Here is a 19,436-nt window from a genome sequence, read left to right as displayed (position 1 = left end):
TTTTGCCTTCATCCATTACGCGCCTAAGCGTTTTTATTTAAGCCTTCGATTCAACTCACAAATCCGAGGATTGGCTTCGGAAGGTCCAGCCGTTCACGTGTAAAAAAGCCGTCATCAATGACAGTGAAAACTGATAATGAGCAAAACGGCTGAACAAACGTAGGGCAAAGAAAGAAAAAAGGTAGAGAAATAGAAAAATGAACTTAAAAAACTAGGTGATGGTCAACCTAGTTTTAGGCGCGGTAGCAGTGGCGGTAGCAAAACAAAAACGAGCAGAGAAACTGGAAAAAGTGCACAAATGCGATGCGCTGGACAATTACGTCTTTCAACGATTTAAAAACAAAGGAGAAGCACAAGTAGCAAAAGCACCAAAGCAATTATTGCAACAACAATAAAAGAGCAAAACATTGATGGCGATAACAATGACATGAGCAATGTGCATGCGCACACACACAATCACACACATACACGCACTTGAGAGGATGACAGCAAAATGCTATTGGATGGCCATTGATATTGACAATGGTCATGAGTGGTTCACTGGCTGATTGGTTGCGGGACTGTAGATCTTTCTATGCCCTTACATACATACATACATGTGTACATATTGGCATACGATGTATACATACATACATTTGCTTGTGCGAGCATAAATACGCTACAAAAGTGGGTTAAAGTCATTGTGCCAACACTGTGACTGCAGATGACCATCGGCGAAGCGGCTAAATGGCTGAATGCCTTGCTGGATGACTGGCTGGCTGTTGGCTGTTGGCTGACCGACTACACGAGTTAGCCCCAACGGAGACAAGTTTGCACAATATGGACATATAAATACACACGTACACACATATGTGTGAATGTGTATGTATAGTCATGTGTTGAGAAAAAGGTCGCGTGTAGCCAGGGGAACCGCGGCAGTTAGAGTCGGCGAGGAGATGAGGTGGAAGAGGTAAAAGAAAGTGCAGCCAAAGCCACGGAACAGAACGACAGCAGGATGCAGACGCATTTGTCTAAATGCGCACTTACAACATACATATTTACTATGTTGGCGTGCTTGTGTGATGTAGTGGTGACCCTCAGCTGTTAGTTGCCTTGTTTTCGATTTTACTCATATTTTAGTTGCCATTGTTGTTTGAATGTGACGCTGTTGCTTATGCTGTTTTCTCAAGTCGAACTGGGACTGCCCGTTGGCGATTCGTGTGTGCACATACACACCTACATTCACACAAAAGTATTCACTTTGTATGTATATGCGCTGGGTTTTGTTTTGCTCTACACTGCAAGTCCAAATGCCAACGCGTCGTGGCGCCAAGGACATTTTAATCTGTTAAAGGGAAAACATGTGCATATGGATATAAGTTTGTGTATGTATGTGTATGTGTTTGGCGGAATAGAAGCGCAATTTCCAACACAGGCAGCATAATAAACAACGCTTTTTTAGGTGTGTACTAGCCTGAGTGCATTTAAGGCGTTAGGTGAAGATAGTCAGAGGCACAAAAAAACTTGGTATTTTTAATAATTTTTTCGATATTAATTGAATTCATTTTAAAACCTAGTAATATTAACAGAATAATTTTGCAATACAAAATTTCAAAAAAAAAAAACAACAAAAATGTAGATACGCTGCGTAAAATAACTTGCAAACAATGAAGTATTCACAAGTTTTGACAGCTTATTTGTTTCTCAATTAATTTTAATTTTTTTTTTTGTTTTTTGAAAATATAGTGCATTTTCTAACAAAAACCATATGAATCAAAATTAAAACTTTAAGGGGTGAGGGATAGTCAGAATTTTGAAAAAATTTGATTTTTTTTTTGCATTTTTTTAAGCGGACAAATACCTGTAAACGGCCATATTTTCCCTGATTTTCATTAAAATTATTTAAACTGCAGAAGTCAATATATTTTTTTCAAAATTGGCATGCAGTTTATTTACACATTAAAATAATATAAAAATGTTTTTTTTTATTTTAATAATTTAAAATGGCGGATGTACACTCAATTCTTCCAGGAAGGTCGTACCGAGGCTTATCAATCGACCGGCATTGTAGCATTGACGTCAATGACCTGAATACAAAAAACCAAATAAAATAAATGGAATAAAATGCTTCAAACAAAAATGAATTTTGGGGCGAATTTTCCGACTATATTTGGTTCGAAAAATTTTCGAAATTGTTCATTCACATGGAAAGCAATATCATAGAAAAGATGTGTGCAAAATTTCAGGGAGATCGGTCAATAACTTTTCGAATTATCGTGTACGCCAATTCGAAAAATATAGTTTTGAGAAAAACGCGTTTTTTTCGAAATTTTACAGGTATCTGTCCTCTCAAAGTATAATATCTTAAAAATATTGTGTGGAAATTTGAAGTGAATCCGCCAAATACTTTTCGAGTTAATCAAGAATTAATAAAGGGCGCTCGGGCACTCCGGAGCAGATAGCAAAACTTTAAATGCATTTTTCTCAAAAGTACGTTTTTTGAACTGGTGATCAGTGTAACTTAAAAACCACTTGGTAGATTTCAATAAAATGTATACTGCTTTTGAAAAACATAAAAAACTCGTGCCGAAGGATTTTTTTTTTTTTTTTAAATTTTGATGTTTTTTAAATAATTAATTGGTGATTTTTTTCGAAAACGCAACCAGCCTCTGGCTTATCTCTGAGGGCGAAAAGGCAGCACAAGTTATTCATGGTGCTTTTTCCCCCACTCTTACGAGAATAACTTACTTTGCGCAAACGAGTATGAAGAGGATTTAACTGAATTTTATTTTATTTATGTAAGTAAAACGAAATGTTCATACTCGTACATACATTCTAATTAACTTTAATAGCGTGGAAATTTTAAATTGGAATTATGAGCCATTTCCAGTTGTGGGAGTAAAGCTGCACAGTTTATGCGATGGTTCATTGAATAATTTGCGAATTGTGATGGGAAGAGTACAACCGAAAATAAATTTACAATGTTTTACTGCGCAATAACATCGGTAATAATAATAATGGACTGGCGCCCTACACATCTTCGCCCTATATTTAGGCCAAGCTTTTGATATAATGTGAAATGTGCGGCTCGATGTTTTCCCCCAAATGGAGGGCCATGCAATCAGTTCTTTTTTTTAATGGTTTTAAAAGGTCGCATTAAAAGGGTCACAAACAGTAAAAAATATATAAATACTTTAACTTCAATAAAATATTTTTTTTTTTAAATTGGTGCTATTTACATCGATTTAAAAATTAGCTACCAATAACCTGGCAAATCGATTTTCTTCAAGAATAAAAAATATTAATTTTCACTCTTCATTAATTTTCAGGTAATCAAAGGTTACCGCTGAACAAAAAATCTTGAAGTGAAGTTTGATTTTTTTAGTATCTTTAACCCTTCAATGGCTCTAGACTGCATATATATACTAACATAGGACATGTTCCACCAACAAAAATAGTAGCAGATTGATAAAACTACATTATATTACTTTCGAATCCTCATAAAAATAAGCGCTAATTATAAAAGGTTTGCCAATTTTTCTTCTTTATGGCCGGAATTGTATGGTATTGATCTGGACAACATTTATTTTCAACAAGACGGCGCTACGTGCCACAAAAGCAACGAAAGCATTGATCTTTTACGGGAAAAGTTTCCGGACCGCGTTATCTCTCGAAGCGGCGATCACAATTGGCCACCGAGATTTTCTGATTTAACACCTTGTGACTTTTTTCTTTGGGGCCACGTGAAAGAGAAGATATTCGCCAACAGCCCAGGGTCGATTCAAGACCTCAAAAATGGAATTCGTGAGGCTATCGAGGGCATAGGGCAGCCACTTTGCAATCCGATTATGGAAAATTTCATGAAAAGGATATTGTCCTGTAAGCGTGGACGTGGTGGTCATTTGCCTGATGTTATTTTCCACTATTAACGGCATATCTTCCTCTTTATAATGAAATAAACATCTGATCATTTATATTGAAAAATGGCATTTTTCTTTGAATATCAAAATAACACCTCTTCTGGAAAACACTTTATATTTGGTGTTTGCTGATTTGATTCTAGAAAGATTTTTTTATTCTTATGTAATATTTCAAATAATTACACACCTGAAAAAAATTCTAAAACCAATGTGATTTATCATATGATTACATGTTAAGAGATTCTAGTGTTTTGGAAGTTATCGTCAATTCTTTTAAAAACTGATTTATTTGTAAGAAGTTAACAAAAAAAAATAGTAATTAAAAATAATTTTGATTTGTGATTTATTCCATAGTAAAAATCTCGATATACAATTTTTTAATATAACTGATAGGGATTACTGAGCAAAGTCTTAGCTATTAATGAATGTTTTTTTTTTTTTTTTTTTTTTTTTTTTCAAAAATGACAAATAGAGAATCTTATGAAGGAAGAAATGTAACGTGGTTTATAAAGTCTCAAAGGTTACGGTGGTATGGACATCAGCGAAAGAACCAGCAAAAAAGTGTTTGAAGCAAATCCTGAAGGAGCAGAAGGAGAGGTCGGCCAAGGAGACGATGGTTGCAAGACGAAGAAGACGACTTCAAGATAGAAATGCACTCCAATTTTTACCGTCCCTGAGATATACTGAGGGATTTACCATTCCTGGGGAATACTTTACTCGATTATTGTCCGCAATAGCGATGGAACCTAGAACCAATAGCTCCCATAACACACATACACGATTTCATAATAAAGCTCACGACACCCGTTAGTCATAAATAACGATAATAATGATGTTTGTAATAATAAGAATAACAACAATTTGCAGCGCCCTAATATTTATCTAAGACAGTTCGTTAATTAAATTCAGGCTGTAGTTGGAGATGAGTGCGTGACGATCTGACAGTAGCAAATTTAATAACATTTCATTATGACAGGAAAGAAATAAAATAAAGGAACGGACAAGTAATCGACGCCTGTAACGCGATACTCCTACATAAATATGGCACAATAATCGTATACATCAATACTTATAAAAAATATATGTGTGTGTGTGAGTGTGTAGTTTGTGCGCCATCAGCCAGTGAGTAACTCATTCTATGGCAGCAATTTGAAGGCGAGTAATGCGAGCAACGCAAAATGAATATTAATACTTGTGCGAGCACACATAATGCTTGAGTGTTTGTGTGTGTGTGTGTATATTTGTATGCATTTACGTATATGTATATGTAACAAGAGAAATGTTAGTAAATAGTAAATAATAAAAATTAATTTTGTAATTAATTGAAGTACAAAGTAATTAAAATTGATAAAGTGCAACAAAACCAGTAATACAGTGAAATATGAGAATACATAAGAAGAAGAAGAATTACAAACTTGATTCGTTAATTATGTAGCTCTTAGAACTGATCCAAAGCGGATTAGAAAACTGTACGTGTTTTCAATGAATAAGCTGAAGGGTGGGCCACCGATTGACTTTTGTTTTTTGATTAGTATTTTCATTGCAACAAGTAATATTACATACATATACTAACGAGCAATTTTTATGGAGTTTTATTACAACAAATAATTTATGACCCCTATTATGAGTTGGATTCGATCTTCGATATTCGCTGGTTGTCGAAGATCGAAAATCGAATGTCCATTTAGTAATATAATATGAGCGGTGCGACCCTGTCGAAAATTTCGTTGTATACCGAATTTAGAGTCGAATGCAATTTTGCTTTCGAGTGTGCAGAGTATTGTGGGAAAAATTTGTTAAAATGTATGTTGTTTGCGATTATTTATTGTTTTATAGTAACCAAATAATAAATATATACTAATTTTGTTACTTTTATGCAGGTCGAAAGTCGTGAGTACCAAACAGCAATTAGAAAGGCTATTTGCATTAATGGAAGGGAATCCACAATTCGCAAAAGGGATTTGCACCGAAGTTCAAGCAGCAAAAAAATGGGAGGAGTTTACAACGGAGCCGAATTGCTTGGGACCACCAGTTAGAACGGCAGCAAAATGGATTAAGGTTAATAATAGTTTTTTTGTGTGATGTTTGTAGAAATACATTTTTATTTTCCCTTGGCTGACATGAAATCAAAAGCGAAGAAAAAATGTCGCAAAACAAAGCTGAACTCCGAGCAACAGGTGGGGGTCCTAACAAATATAATATTCCAGAGCATCTATTACTTCCTATAGCACAACAAACACTGTGGGTTGAGCAAGTCCTAGCATACCTTCATTACCAATGCTCAATTGGCACGATCCCTGAGCACAAAATCGCAGAACTGTTGCTAGCTTTAAAATATTTGGAATGGATTTGGCTCGGGTGCATTGCTGCAACTGGTTTTCTGTACTAAACAGTAGGTTCATAAACGCCTCTTTATATAATCTAAAGTTCTTTAAAAATCTGTAAGGAAATTTCTGTAATACTAAGTACGTCAACACATTTGGAAAATTCTAACCTTACTCAGTGGAAACCATTTCTAGGGGGTTGGATGCGTCCCTCAACCGATTTCTACTTCTAGCTAGTTCCACTAATCGTTCGTCGTCCGATTAATCGTTGAACCACAACTCGGTTGTACTCATTTTCACAAAAAATACCTTTTTTAACTTTTAAAAATGCTGTTAATTTTGATTTGCTGTATCAGCTGAGAAAAAATTATCTATTGTAAAAGCGTCGAGCGATCGAAAATCACAATAGTCCTATTCTTCAGGGAATGAGCACCATAATACCAAATGAAAATTCGTTCGATCAGCACTTTCGACTACAGTCGAAGATCGAATGTTGCTCATAATATCATAATCGTCAACAAAATATAATTCATACTTTTAACTGATTTTTGTTTATTTATTAATTTAAATCTAGAGGTTTTTTACGCTTGAGCCTTCGTTTCCATTTTGTATTATATTTAAGTGTCAAAGCTTCCTTGTGATTTTTAGTCGATCTGTGTGCGACTTTGCAAATTGTTTTATGGTTGCCGTAACTGAATCAATATTGAGGTCACGTTCTAGATCTTGCGTCCTAATATACCATGGAGCATAAACAGCATACTTGAGCGCCTTAGTCTGAAATCTTTGTTTTTGCAATGTGTTACTATAGCTGGTGCATCTCCATAGCTGAATCCCATAGGTTCAGATAGGTTTCAGAACTTGTTTGTAAAGAAGTATCTCATTGTGTGCGAACAAAGCTGATTGCTTACCCATTAGCCGACGCATATTTTGGAGTTCTAGATCCAGTTCTTCTCTTGATGTAGAAAACCTACAGTTTTAAGCCGACTCCGAACTTTTCAGGTTTTTCATGGCAGAAATACACTCGCAAGTTGTGCCATTGCCTGCCGAGAGCCGACCTCTATTAGAAAAAAGATTGACTGTCAATTGGTGTTTCGTGCCCGGACTTTCGAACTTGCGTACTTTCGCACTGGCGTAGTCCCGCACCAACCCATTCGGCTACGGAGTGATACATTAAGCCCTCTTAATTAGCAGCCCCGGGATATATCCTTCACCCTTGAACGGATCCAGTAAGTCGGCTTACAATTTGCGTTGCTTTATTTACACTTCTGATAACCTATACCTACCTATGATGCCCGATGCTTACTCATTAGCTTAAAACTATTGCAAAATAAGAGAATAATATTATTTTTGTTTTTAATTTTCGATTTGATCAGTGCTGCTATTGACTGTTCCGTACTTGTTGGAAGGAATTTCTTTAATATTCCGGCCAGAGATCTTCGTAGTTCGGAGTTTTTTTCAGTGTTCGTATCTCAAAAGCTCTTTATGCCCGAAATGTTCCTATTAGGTTAGATTAGGCTAACCAGGGTACTTGTCTAAGACAAGTTACTCGGTGGCCCTAAGGCTCATTCTGATGCCTGCATTTTATTTCCTTCCTCTAACTAAGTTGTGACTAGTCTCTCCAGTGGGACATTTTGCAAGTTTCTCAGGTCCTCAAAGAAATAATCGCCAAGATGCTTAATTTCTTCTTCATCTTCACAACTCCTGCAGAAGTCATTGTAAGGTACACCCATTGTACTGGCTAGTGCGCCAATAGTGCAGTGACGCCCTATAACACCTCCGAGGACGCTGGTAGTTGATCTGTTGAATCCAACCCGACATTTTGCCCTTTTAAGATTCAGTTTTGGCCAGAGAGCTTTAGATATCCTGCAGTTGGTAGTCAGATACCACCTTCTATTGGTTTCCACGATTGCGCTCCAATTAATCGCTGTGTACAGTTCGTTTAGAGGAATGCTAATGTTCTCTACCACTCGCTGATGGGCCAGTTCAGAGCCATTCCTTGCGTGTGTTGTTCGATAAATGACACCGACTGCCTGCATTTTTCCACATATCTTGAATTGATGTGCGCTGAGGCCAGTGCCTTGATCGCTGCTTGACAATCAACAAAAATGGTAAGGTTTGGCGGAGGTAAGTCCATTCGTCTTATCCTATCTTTGCTGTTTTTTCTATGGCATAGATCTCAGCTCAGAAGACGCTAAACCGGCCTGGTCTGGGAGTCTAAAGAAACAATTTAAGAATAATTATTTCGAGTACACTGCGGATCCAGTACTATTATTCAGCTTTGAGCCGTCTGACCACTATCATCTGATATGACTCCGGTCTGCCAATCCTTTCTGTCGGATATTCTTCTTTTATAATCTTTTTTCAGGTATATTTTGTGTTTCTGTTTTAGATGTGAGATAGCGAGGTATTGACATTATTTATTTATTTATTGAATCTATTGTATTTACACGTCAGCAAAATACCAGTTTCCAAAAAAATCTCGATTGTTTTTAATAAACAGTCGTTAAAACTTTCTCAGATATCCTACATTACTCCAAACCACATTACTTGTGTCTGCAGTGTCAACGGCAATCCTCAAGCACACTGCTCAATTGTGCGCGCACAGGGCGTATGAGTAACATTTACTGAGTTGTGGGAATACAAGCGAAGTTAAGGCGAAAACTTTTTCTATGAGTATTTGGAACACTGAAACGTGATGAGAAAGAGAAGTTTTTCGACAATTAAATACGAGCGCATGTCTACATGGCAACTAGAGGAAATAAAAAGAAAAATTACTAAACTGCAACACTACCAAAATAAACAAAAGGGATAGGAGGGGAAGCCAATTATGGGAAGTAAACAACATTAAATGCCATCTTAAGGCGCATTTCAATTAGTTGAAGCAGAAAGCAACATGACCAATTGGCGACATTTACACAACATTAAAACAAACATAAACTTATGTAGATAACGGGTGTATTAATAACGGGTGTTTCTTGAACTTTCGATTGAAATATCTGTCCTTTAAGCTTTCTAAGTAAATATATGTATGTATAGTAATGAATACTTTTGACATTCCCCTTCAATATATTTTGGCGAATTTTTTACGAGTATTTGAAATCACTGTAATCAGCCAAAATTTCCCAGATTGCTTTACCCAGATTGCAAAATTGCCGCATTTGGGGTGACACTAAGCCACAGGCGACACAACACTTGATTAATTCCACTTAAATGTTGAAGATGAAGCCAAGATTAACGTAAGTGATGAGCATTGGAGGCAAATTACACCGTAAAACAAAGTAAACTTTTTTTCTGTACAACAGGGAAATTATCACTTTGAGTTGTAGAAAGTTATAGTCCGGCACGCCAAATGTTTTTAGCATCCCTTTATTGGAGTGAATTATTTTAAAAAATTGCTGAAAATCGAAGTTTGTATTCTAAGTTAATCGATTTGTCATATACATTTTTTTCCAATCCATCGATTGATTTTTTTTGTTTGTCTGAAAGCCAAAAATATTTTTTATAAACAATATTTTTAAATAAAGGGTGGTTAAGTTTCAAGGGCCGGTGTTGATTTTGAATAAAATACAATTTTTTTAGGAAATTTATGTCATTTTTCTTTATTATGATAATATTGGTATGGCTCAATTACGTATGGAATAAAATATCGGCCAAATGGCCGCTGCGGCTTCGGCGGCATACCTCCATCCGATGGTCCAAATTCGATGACGCTGAGGCATTATTGAGGTTCTATGTCGTTAATGTGCCGAATTATGCCCTCCTTTAGCTCTTGAATTGCTGCTGGCTTATCGACGTACAATAACCCCCTCCCCCGTTAAATAACCCCAAAGAACGGTGTCATTGACGTTTAGGTGTGGTTCACATTGAATGGAATTTAACCACCCTTTAATAAAAAATAGTTTTTTAGCATCCCTTTATGAGAGCGTCCTATGGCAAGTGAAAAATTTGAAGAAATTGCTGAGAATCGAAATTTGGATTGAGTTTAGTGATTTGTTGAATATTTTTTCCAGTCCATCGATTGATTATTGTTTTTTTCTGAAAAAAAAATTTTTTTATAAACCAAAATCGGCCATTCAATAAATTGTTTTTCAATTGCTTAAGCAATTTTTTGTTTTGTCTAAAAAAAATTTTTTTTTGAAAAATTATAGTTTTTAATAATAAAAAATATTTTTTTTAGCATCCCTTTATTGGACCCTACTTTAGGAATGTTAATTATTTTAAGAATGGGCGATTGGTCGTCTAAGTCATGTCGTTTCACTCGTACTGTCTTTGCAGTTATACACGAAGTCACTGATCTAAGCTGACAAGCCCACTACGATTGATGACTTGGAAGCTACAGTAGCTCCTCCAAATCCTTTCATTACCTCTTTTTCTGAAAAAAAAAACAAAAACGTTATCCCAATAACTGAAAATCGAAACTCAGATTCTAAGTTTCTTTATTTGTTATGTATATATATTTTTTTTTTCAAATCGCTCGATTGATTGTTTGTTTTTTCTAAAAAAAAAAATTATAATCCAAAATCGGTCATTCCATTTGCTACTTGTTTAAAGATTTGATACATATTTTTTTCTCATATCGTTTCGTTAAGTTTTATTCTAAAAAAAAAAGTGGGTGTAGCGTAATATACATAACAGAAGTCCAACTTTCAAGGCAGACAAAGAAAGAGGGAGAGAACTCAGAGAGAATGAGAGAGAGAGAGAAAGAATATATGAGTAGATTCACAACATTTGCAGAGAATACAAAGAGACAAAATTTACAAAAAACTGAGAGGGGTCAACCGGTGTAGGTGAACGCCGGACACAAACCGTGGCACCAACGCGCACTACTCCGAGCGTTTGTCACCCTCACAAACGCAGCGATTCCAGGACCGCAGCAACGGCACAAATTACCGCAAGGCAATACCAATACATCGGACGTCGGAATGGATAACACTTTATAGTACGCACCAGCAATAGCCAGGAAATGGAAATAAGCGACACAAAAAAAAAAACCGCCAAAAAAATTGGAGCCAAAAACGCCCTAAACAGTAGGCACCAAGGAAATATAGCGCCAAAAAGTAAGCACCAAAAATATATTTCCTACAAGTTTGCACCAACGAACAAGCGCCAAAAAGTAGGCAGTGTTATTTTTCACTAGAAATTAGCAACCACATGGAAAAACTCAGGAAAAATAGCCTAAAGTGTATCTAAGATGTATATAAGGTATAGCTAGCTCTTTTCTTTTCCTCTACGTTATATCTTTTTTCTCTCTCGCGGAACGAAAATGCCGAAAACGTTGCATGACCTTGAAATTTTACTCACAATTCTCGCTCGGCCATCGACGCCTAAGAAGTTTCTCTTCAAAAATTTTGGTTATCTAAATTACTGAAAATCGCAATTTGTATTCTTAGTTTTTTGGTTTGTTATAATTTTTTCCAAATTATTCGCCTGATTGCATTTGTTTTAAAACGATCGTTCAATTTACTGAAAATAGGTATTGTGATTTTGAATTCATTGATTTTCTATAACCTTTTTTTGACGAATTTTGATGAAATACCCTTACAATATGAAGAAGACCAAGTCTGTGTATATTTTCCTATCTTCGTTGTTTATGATATTATTATATTTAGGCTACTGCCAAGCCCACAATACAGACTTGAATGTTTCCAATGAATTCCAATCCAATGATAAATTTATTAATTTACTGTGTTTTCATTGTGGGGCGCAAAACATTAAAGGCGACCCTCGTATTCAATCATCTTTTCAACCAGAGTAAAATGATGCGCTCTCTAGTTATAAACACGAAATTTCATTGATTTTAATGCGTTTTATTAGAAAAAAATTCTGTTTTTTTCAATTAAACACCCGTTAATTGTACACTTTAGTTAATTTAATATGTAAGTTACCTATATTTCTTTCTATTCATTTCTTTTATCTGCATACAATAGCAAAGAGGACCTTGGCATTGTAAAACTTGAGCACTTCTTGCGTAGCTTAGCTATAAAAGCCACAAAAGGACATTTAAGACGCCTGCAAGCTAAGAAATTTATCTTCACACACACACACTGAGAGCAGTTGAACGTGCATTGTAGGTCTACCGCTTTGCACGTACAAATCATACGAGCCATACGTGTCTAAATTGCAAATCACGTTCATTGCAGTGGCACTGCGGTTTATGGGGTTTCTTAACTCCATAAACACGTACACGTACACGCACACACATACATATCTTACTTATGGTATACACAATCAGCCTTAATACCCAACCACTATTATTCTCTTAGACTCCTTTCTACTACTCAAAATCCACTACCAACACAAACATCCAAGCATTTGGTATCTTCATTATGCACCAACTTCCAGCTTGAGCATTTCCCCTGTTTCTCTTTGCCTATCTCAAACTTGTCCTTCAACCGCCTGGGCATATTTGAATTTCAGCTCGTGTCATTGCGCTTGGCCTACCATTACATGGAATACTACCACAAAATGCCAATTCGTTCACTAAACGAGCTCTGCCCGCAGGCGTTTGTTGTACAAATAACATATGTACATGATTTGTAGCAGCATTTTAGGCGTCACAACTCTTTTGTCTTTTTGACAGCACACAAACATTGCAAACTAAAAAGTAAACAACGTTGTTTTTTTTTGTGGAGGATACGAGTATTAAAAGCGCTTGACTTTTATTTGGTGTGTTTTGGATTTTGTTTTGTTTTGGGTATTTCGTACTGTAGTTTGTCCTCTTCTACGGTTGTATGCGGCTATAAATTGTGATTTATTTGTGCTACATGCGGTAGTGCAAGCATGGTACATATACTTACACACATTCACATATACAAATGCAGGTTCACAGATACCATGTTTGCTTAGAAATGCTTTAAACGAGTTTCTGGTGTTGCAGCTTTCAGATTTATTGGAACAATTACGACAAAACAAGGTACAAATGAATATAAACCTCGGCAAGCAGTAAGATAATGCAAAGGCAACTGAAAGTTTTGATAAATTGCTTTGAAAGTGTAATAGAATAGAAAACAAAATAAAAGAAAAGAAAGGAAAATATGGAAATTAATTAAGCGGTTACGTCAAGTTTTAATTTTCAGAAAATCAAAGAAAAATTTCTTGATTTAAAGGTTTCTGCAGCAGAGTTATCACTGGGAATCTTTTGTTTAATATAATTTAAACAAATTTTTTAGTGTAAACAGAAGTCGAAAATTTCAACAATTTATAATGTATTATTGACCACCACAGTTATTGCAAAACTGGTAAAGAAATATTCTTCAAAATGGGTACGCTTTTTTCAAGACATAAACAATTAAACAGGGTTTTCTCGAAAAAAAAAAATAAAATTGTACAGGGTTTCATTGAAAAGTAATGAGCCTTCCCGCGCGGAGCGTCTGCCAAGCGTTCAACCGAATCGGCTGGTGGGGGAAAATGATCGTTGGACCTTCCCCTTCCACTAGAAACCGGTCCCAGTTCGCTGGCAACAGCGGTGCAGTCAACATCGCTCCGCGCGTGAAAGCTGTTTACGGTCGATCAGTTTATTGAAAATTGAACTGTTGATTTTGACTTCGCCTACGATTTTGTTTTTTTCTTTTTCTAAAAACAAACACAGAATTTAAGGGGGCAAATAGAGTAAAGTCGGGTATTGTGGGCACCATTTACCTTGATCTTAATTTCTGCCAAAATTATCGTAATGGAAAAGCGATTTTTTTTTCTTTCCAACAGATATTGAATTATCCTAAGTTTTTATTGAAAAATATACCTAATATAATCGTTTTCGTCTGATCATATAGAAAAACTAAAACCAACCTCAAAGTTGATTAAAAGAAAAATGGTGAGTAATGTGGCCCTGGGTCACTATATAAAATCACCAAAAACAATTGTAAGAGTTAATAATAAGTCAATGAATTTATTTATATATTGTATTTCTTTAATTTTAATTAATGCCCTTCTTGGTTGACTATTTAAAAAAAAATTATTAAACTTAGGTAAATATAAATCAACATTCTGTATAGCAGATGGTGGAAATTTGTGTTTCTCATACTCTTGCTTAAGTAAATCGAAAAACATTTTTACATTTTCTTTTGTGAAACCCATTGCTATATTAAAAGACGTTCCCGTTGGAGAGCGAAAACTTAACTCATTTTTTGTGCCTGCGCAGGAATCCACGCAGCCCACCTTTACCTGCACATTGCTTAAGGACCGAACATTTATTTGGCACTTTCTATCTTTCCGCCAATTGATATGCCAGGGAACGAATTTCGTGTCTTGTTAGGTCGCAAAGTCTTGAGTCTATTTCTAATGTATATTTTACAAGGTCTTTTTCTGTGGCTTCCCCCAGTATTAGCTTACGTCCAAGTGGGATTTTTAAAAGCGAGCTAGGGGATGCATTACTCCGTGCCATTCTTTGCAATGTAAAACGCAGCACATCAAAAGTCTTTGACGCAAAAAGTGTGCCCATCTCCTCATTCCTAAAAGCTACAGTGGATTTTTTCAACATACCGGGGCCCCATTTCCCTGTTTCTCCATTTTTGGCTAGTCTAAATACATTTGTACAGTTGGGAAATACAAAACAGGAAAATTAACGAGAATTAGGAAAATACTAAGGGAGTTATGTGGGCTACTGGTTCACAATACCCGACGCAGACTAGCCCACATTAGCCACTGTACCACTTACAAGAAAAAAGTATTACAAACTTTTGCTTGAATACTTTAAAAAGAGTTTCTTACCGCAAAAATGCAGAATATTTGAATAATTCTATCTGAGCTTTCACACTCTACAAATAATCACTTGCTAAAAAATACCATTAATATTACACGCCACTGAAAAACAAATCGACTGCACTTCACAAAATATTTTGATCAATTACTCATCAGTAAAGAGTCCAATTCAAAAGGCGAGCAGCGTAAAACAGCCGTTAGATGAATTTTGAAGTTCATAAGCAATATTTCTCGTGCATGTTCGTTATTATGAAAAATACAGACGTTGACCATTTTACCCGTGCACGATAACTTGAAAAGTTATTGACCGACCTCCCTGAAATTTGTTGCACGCATCTTTTTTATGATATCACTTTCTATGTGAATTTACAATTTCGAAAATTTTTCGAAAAAATAATTTTTTCGAAGCAAAAGTAGAGAAATTCGCCCCATAATTCATTTTTTTTAAGCATTTTATTCCGCGAAATTTTTTTTTCATTTTTTTAAATTCATATAGAAATTATTACATTAATAAACAAAAAAATGTTTGGTTTTTTGTATTCAGGCCACTGACGCCGATGCTATACTGCTACAATGCCCGCCGTTTGAGAAACCCCGCTGCGACCTTCCTGAAAAAATTGGTCGTACATCCGCCATTTTAAATGATTAAAAAAAGGAAAAATTATATTATTTTAATGTTTATAACCCAAAAACCGGTCCATTGAGTTACTGAGAATCGAAATTTCGATTTTGAATTTACTAAGTTGTTTTAATTTTATTTTTTTCCTATGCTATCAATTTTTTTTCTGAAGGAAATGTTTAATATAACCAAGTGGTCGATGAGTTTACTGAAAACTGAAGTTTTGATTTTGATTTCCGAATTGAAAAATTCGACTGAAATTTTTCTGGAAAAAAAAAAATAAAATTTTATGACACAAAACGGTTGTTCAATTTGCCGAAAATAGACATTTTGATTTTGAATGGATTGATTTTTATGATTCTTTTTTTCAAATATCAGGTCAGTCCATAAGTTTGTGCGTATTTTACCCATAATTTCACTTTTGTAAGATTTTTGCATACAAAAATTTATTCGCGGAATATAACGGAACTATTTACATTTTCTTTGATATATTGTACATTTAACAAGTGATTTTAATCGCGGATAGAAGCACGTGTTGTTAAAAAATAAAATGGAGTCTTCGAACGCGTATAAGAGGCATATTTTGTATTTTTTTTATGAAAGTGGTGAAAATGCAACAACTGCTGCTGCTGAAATAAACACTGTTCACGGAGAGGGTAACGTGAGTGTAAGGACTGCGCAAAAGTGGTTTTCCAAATTCCGAAGTGGTAACTGCGACGTGGAGGATCCCCCCGCGCGCTGGTCGTCCTGAAGTCTTTAACTCCGACGCCTTGCTCGAACTCGTGGCAGCTGAGCCAAATTTGACAGTCGATATGATAGCTCAGAGGTTAAATTCATCACATGGAACAGTTCACAGGCCCCTGGTGCAATTGGGAAAAGTTTCAAAGCTGGGAAAATGAGTTCCGCATAGACTTTCCGTCGCCAACCTTCAGCAGAGAGTGAATGTGTGTTCTCAGCTGCTGCAACGGCTTGAAAATGAAAGTATTTTGAGCAGATGATGATGAAAAATGGATCCTTTACAATAATCCTGTTCGCAAACGCCAATGGTTAGATAAAGATGAAACACCAGAACCGACCCCTAGAGATGGCCTTGACCCCAAGAAGATTCTCCTGTCTATTTGGTGGAATATGGCCGGTATTGTTTATTATGAACTACTGGAACCAAACCCGACGATAACTGCTGATTATTATTCCCATCAGCTACTTAACAGAAATCGACCGTCTTCAGTGAATCGACGCAAAGTTTTGTTTCACCACGACAACGCAAACCTCATACCGCAAGGCAAACATTAGGCAACCTGAAGGAGCGCGGATGGTAGCTAGTGCCGCATCCACCATACTCTCCGGATATTGCACTTTGTGATTATCACCTTTTCCGTGGACTTCAATCCCATATGAGTAATAAGAACTACTACTCAAAAAAAGGTATAAAATGGGATATCGAAGCGTATTTTGGCTCCAAGGACAAACAATTTTTAGAGCAGGGAATTAAAAATTTGCCTAAACGTTGGGAAGACATTGTAAACAATGAAGGAAAATATATTATTGATTAATAAATACTTTAAACATCTTTTTTATTAATTTTAAAACCACCTTTAAAAGCGCACGAACTTATGGACTCGCCTGATACATTGAGCGCTTCAGTAGGACTGGTGCTAAGCGCTCCTGTAGTTAAGATACACGCTGTTCTTTGTGTCTTGTGCAGCTTAGTTTTGTTGTATTTCTTTTCTGTTGCAGGCCACCAGACTAGTGCCGCATAAGTTAGTATTGGCCTTACAATGGCTGTGTAGGTCCAATTGGAAAGTTTTGGTTGGATACCCCATTTGTTACCCAACATTCTCTTACACGTTTAAAGTGCTATATTCAGATTGCTATTGTTCAGTACTATCAACAGACTGACTTATACCAATATCAAAAAAAAAAACAGTAACCGTTTTTTGTTTACCAACCAAAAAATAAACACATTTTATCGAGTTAATTTTCATGGCATACTGCTAATCTCTTCAGATTATGTTATTTTATTAGGCTTTGATATGAAATAGGTGGTAAACTAGATTTTTAAAATTTTTGACTTATACCACTTTCAAAATCAAGGGCTCAATTGTTAATTTTTTTTTTTGAAATTTTTCTAAAGTCAAGTCAAAACATGATTTCATTATGCTATGTTTTTATTTTTGTAAAATAAAGCAATTGACTAGCAAAAAAACAAAAATTATTGAAAATCCTCAGTTTTTCGGTTCTCCAATCCATTAAGCAAAAAAACTCATGATGAGTTATTTTAAATTGCAAAGTAAGTAAAAGTAAGAAAGTAAGCACATCTTGAACAACTAGTGAATTTTTGATACGTTTTGGAATAAAATTCAAATAACACTTACAGTAAGCAAACAGCAGTTGGATAGGCTATTGGAAACTCACCTGGAAATAGACATAAAAATATGAAGAGTTATTTAAAGTTTATTCAAATATAGAATATAAAACTAAATTCATACACGCATGAAAATATTAAATTGAACAAGCAAGTAATGTTTACTTAATAGTAAATGAAATAAAAAAGTTTAATAATCACTCATTATATGTATTTACAGAGCCATATCTCACGATGTACAAGAATACTTTGCAAAGGGTATACTAAAAAGCAATTTGTGTGTTACATCGTTTCAAAATAGAGGAAAGAAATTCTTATATATTCTACCACGTGGGGGAGAATTCAGAAGGTGTGGTCTACATCGGACCATTAACCGGCTCTCAGCAATTTTGAGGGAATGAGCTGATTTGCTGACGTCATCTGAGATGTGCCGGCGGTGTGTTTACGGCAAAACTGAGATTGTATTAATGGGTGCTCATTTTACTTCGTTGCTGTCTGAGCCACGATTAATTGGACGAGCTTAAAAATTCGTGTGAGATGAGTGCGCAGGATTTTTCTGCCGAATCCCCTATGACTTCGCAAGTGAAGTTACTCTCACAATTTTGCTTGACGGCCAAGCCTGCTGGATCAGCAAACCTTGTAATCTATCTTTCTTGCTTTCTACAGCACTGTCAAGACCCAGAAAAAAAAACGGAGTAGATGACCACAAAACGTATTTTGCTTCAAGACCAAATGCATTATTGAATGCAACTGCAAAGTGGTGATTCCAACAATTTCTTTCTGCTAAAATAAACGGCGAAACACGCCTTGGTAGATCTATTGCCAAAAATGTCAATGAAATCATTAAAATCGTCAAATCGACGCGGCACGTGAACAGTTATTACTAGGTTCTTTAATAAGTGTCGCGGTTCGATACGAAAATCACGATTTTTATGGTTTTAAATGCATTTTATTATTCAGTATAGTCTTCCTGAACATCAATTCACTACTTCCAATGAGATTCCAATTAATGAATTCTATCCCTGAAGTGAGCATCTGGAAGGGCTGCAAAATACACTTCCACAGCTGTTGTGAACTCATCATTTGATGACAAACGCCTTCCACGCATGAATTTTTTTTGGTCTAGTAACAGATGGAAGTCGCGAGGAGCCAAATCTGGTGAATACGGTGGATGCTCCAACAATTCGAAATTTAGTTCATGCATTTTAGCCATTGTCAAAATGCTCTTGTGACACGATGTCTTGTTCTGATGGAAGATGATTTTTTTCTATGGCAAACTGGGTATTTTTGAACGAATTTTTTCTTCAGCTGGTCTAAAAGGTTATATTAATATTCAGAATTTATAGTTTTTACCAGTTTGCAGATAATCCACAAATAACATTCCTTTCGCCATCCCAAAAAAAATTTTTTTTTTTTCAAGTTGACGCCATTTTGTGAATTTTCATTTTTCTTTGATTTGGCGTAATCCGATAGCGACATTCTAACTAATGAAGAATTTTTTAATTTTTTTGTTTTAGATCACTACAAGGGTT

This window comes from Anastrepha ludens, chromosome 3 (genome assembly GCF_028408465.1).
Source record: "Anastrepha ludens isolate Willacy chromosome 3, idAnaLude1.1, whole genome shotgun sequence".
In the NCBI taxonomy this organism is placed as follows: domain Eukaryota; kingdom Metazoa; phylum Arthropoda; class Insecta; order Diptera; family Tephritidae; genus Anastrepha; species Anastrepha ludens.
This window is presented reverse-complemented; position numbering follows the sequence as displayed.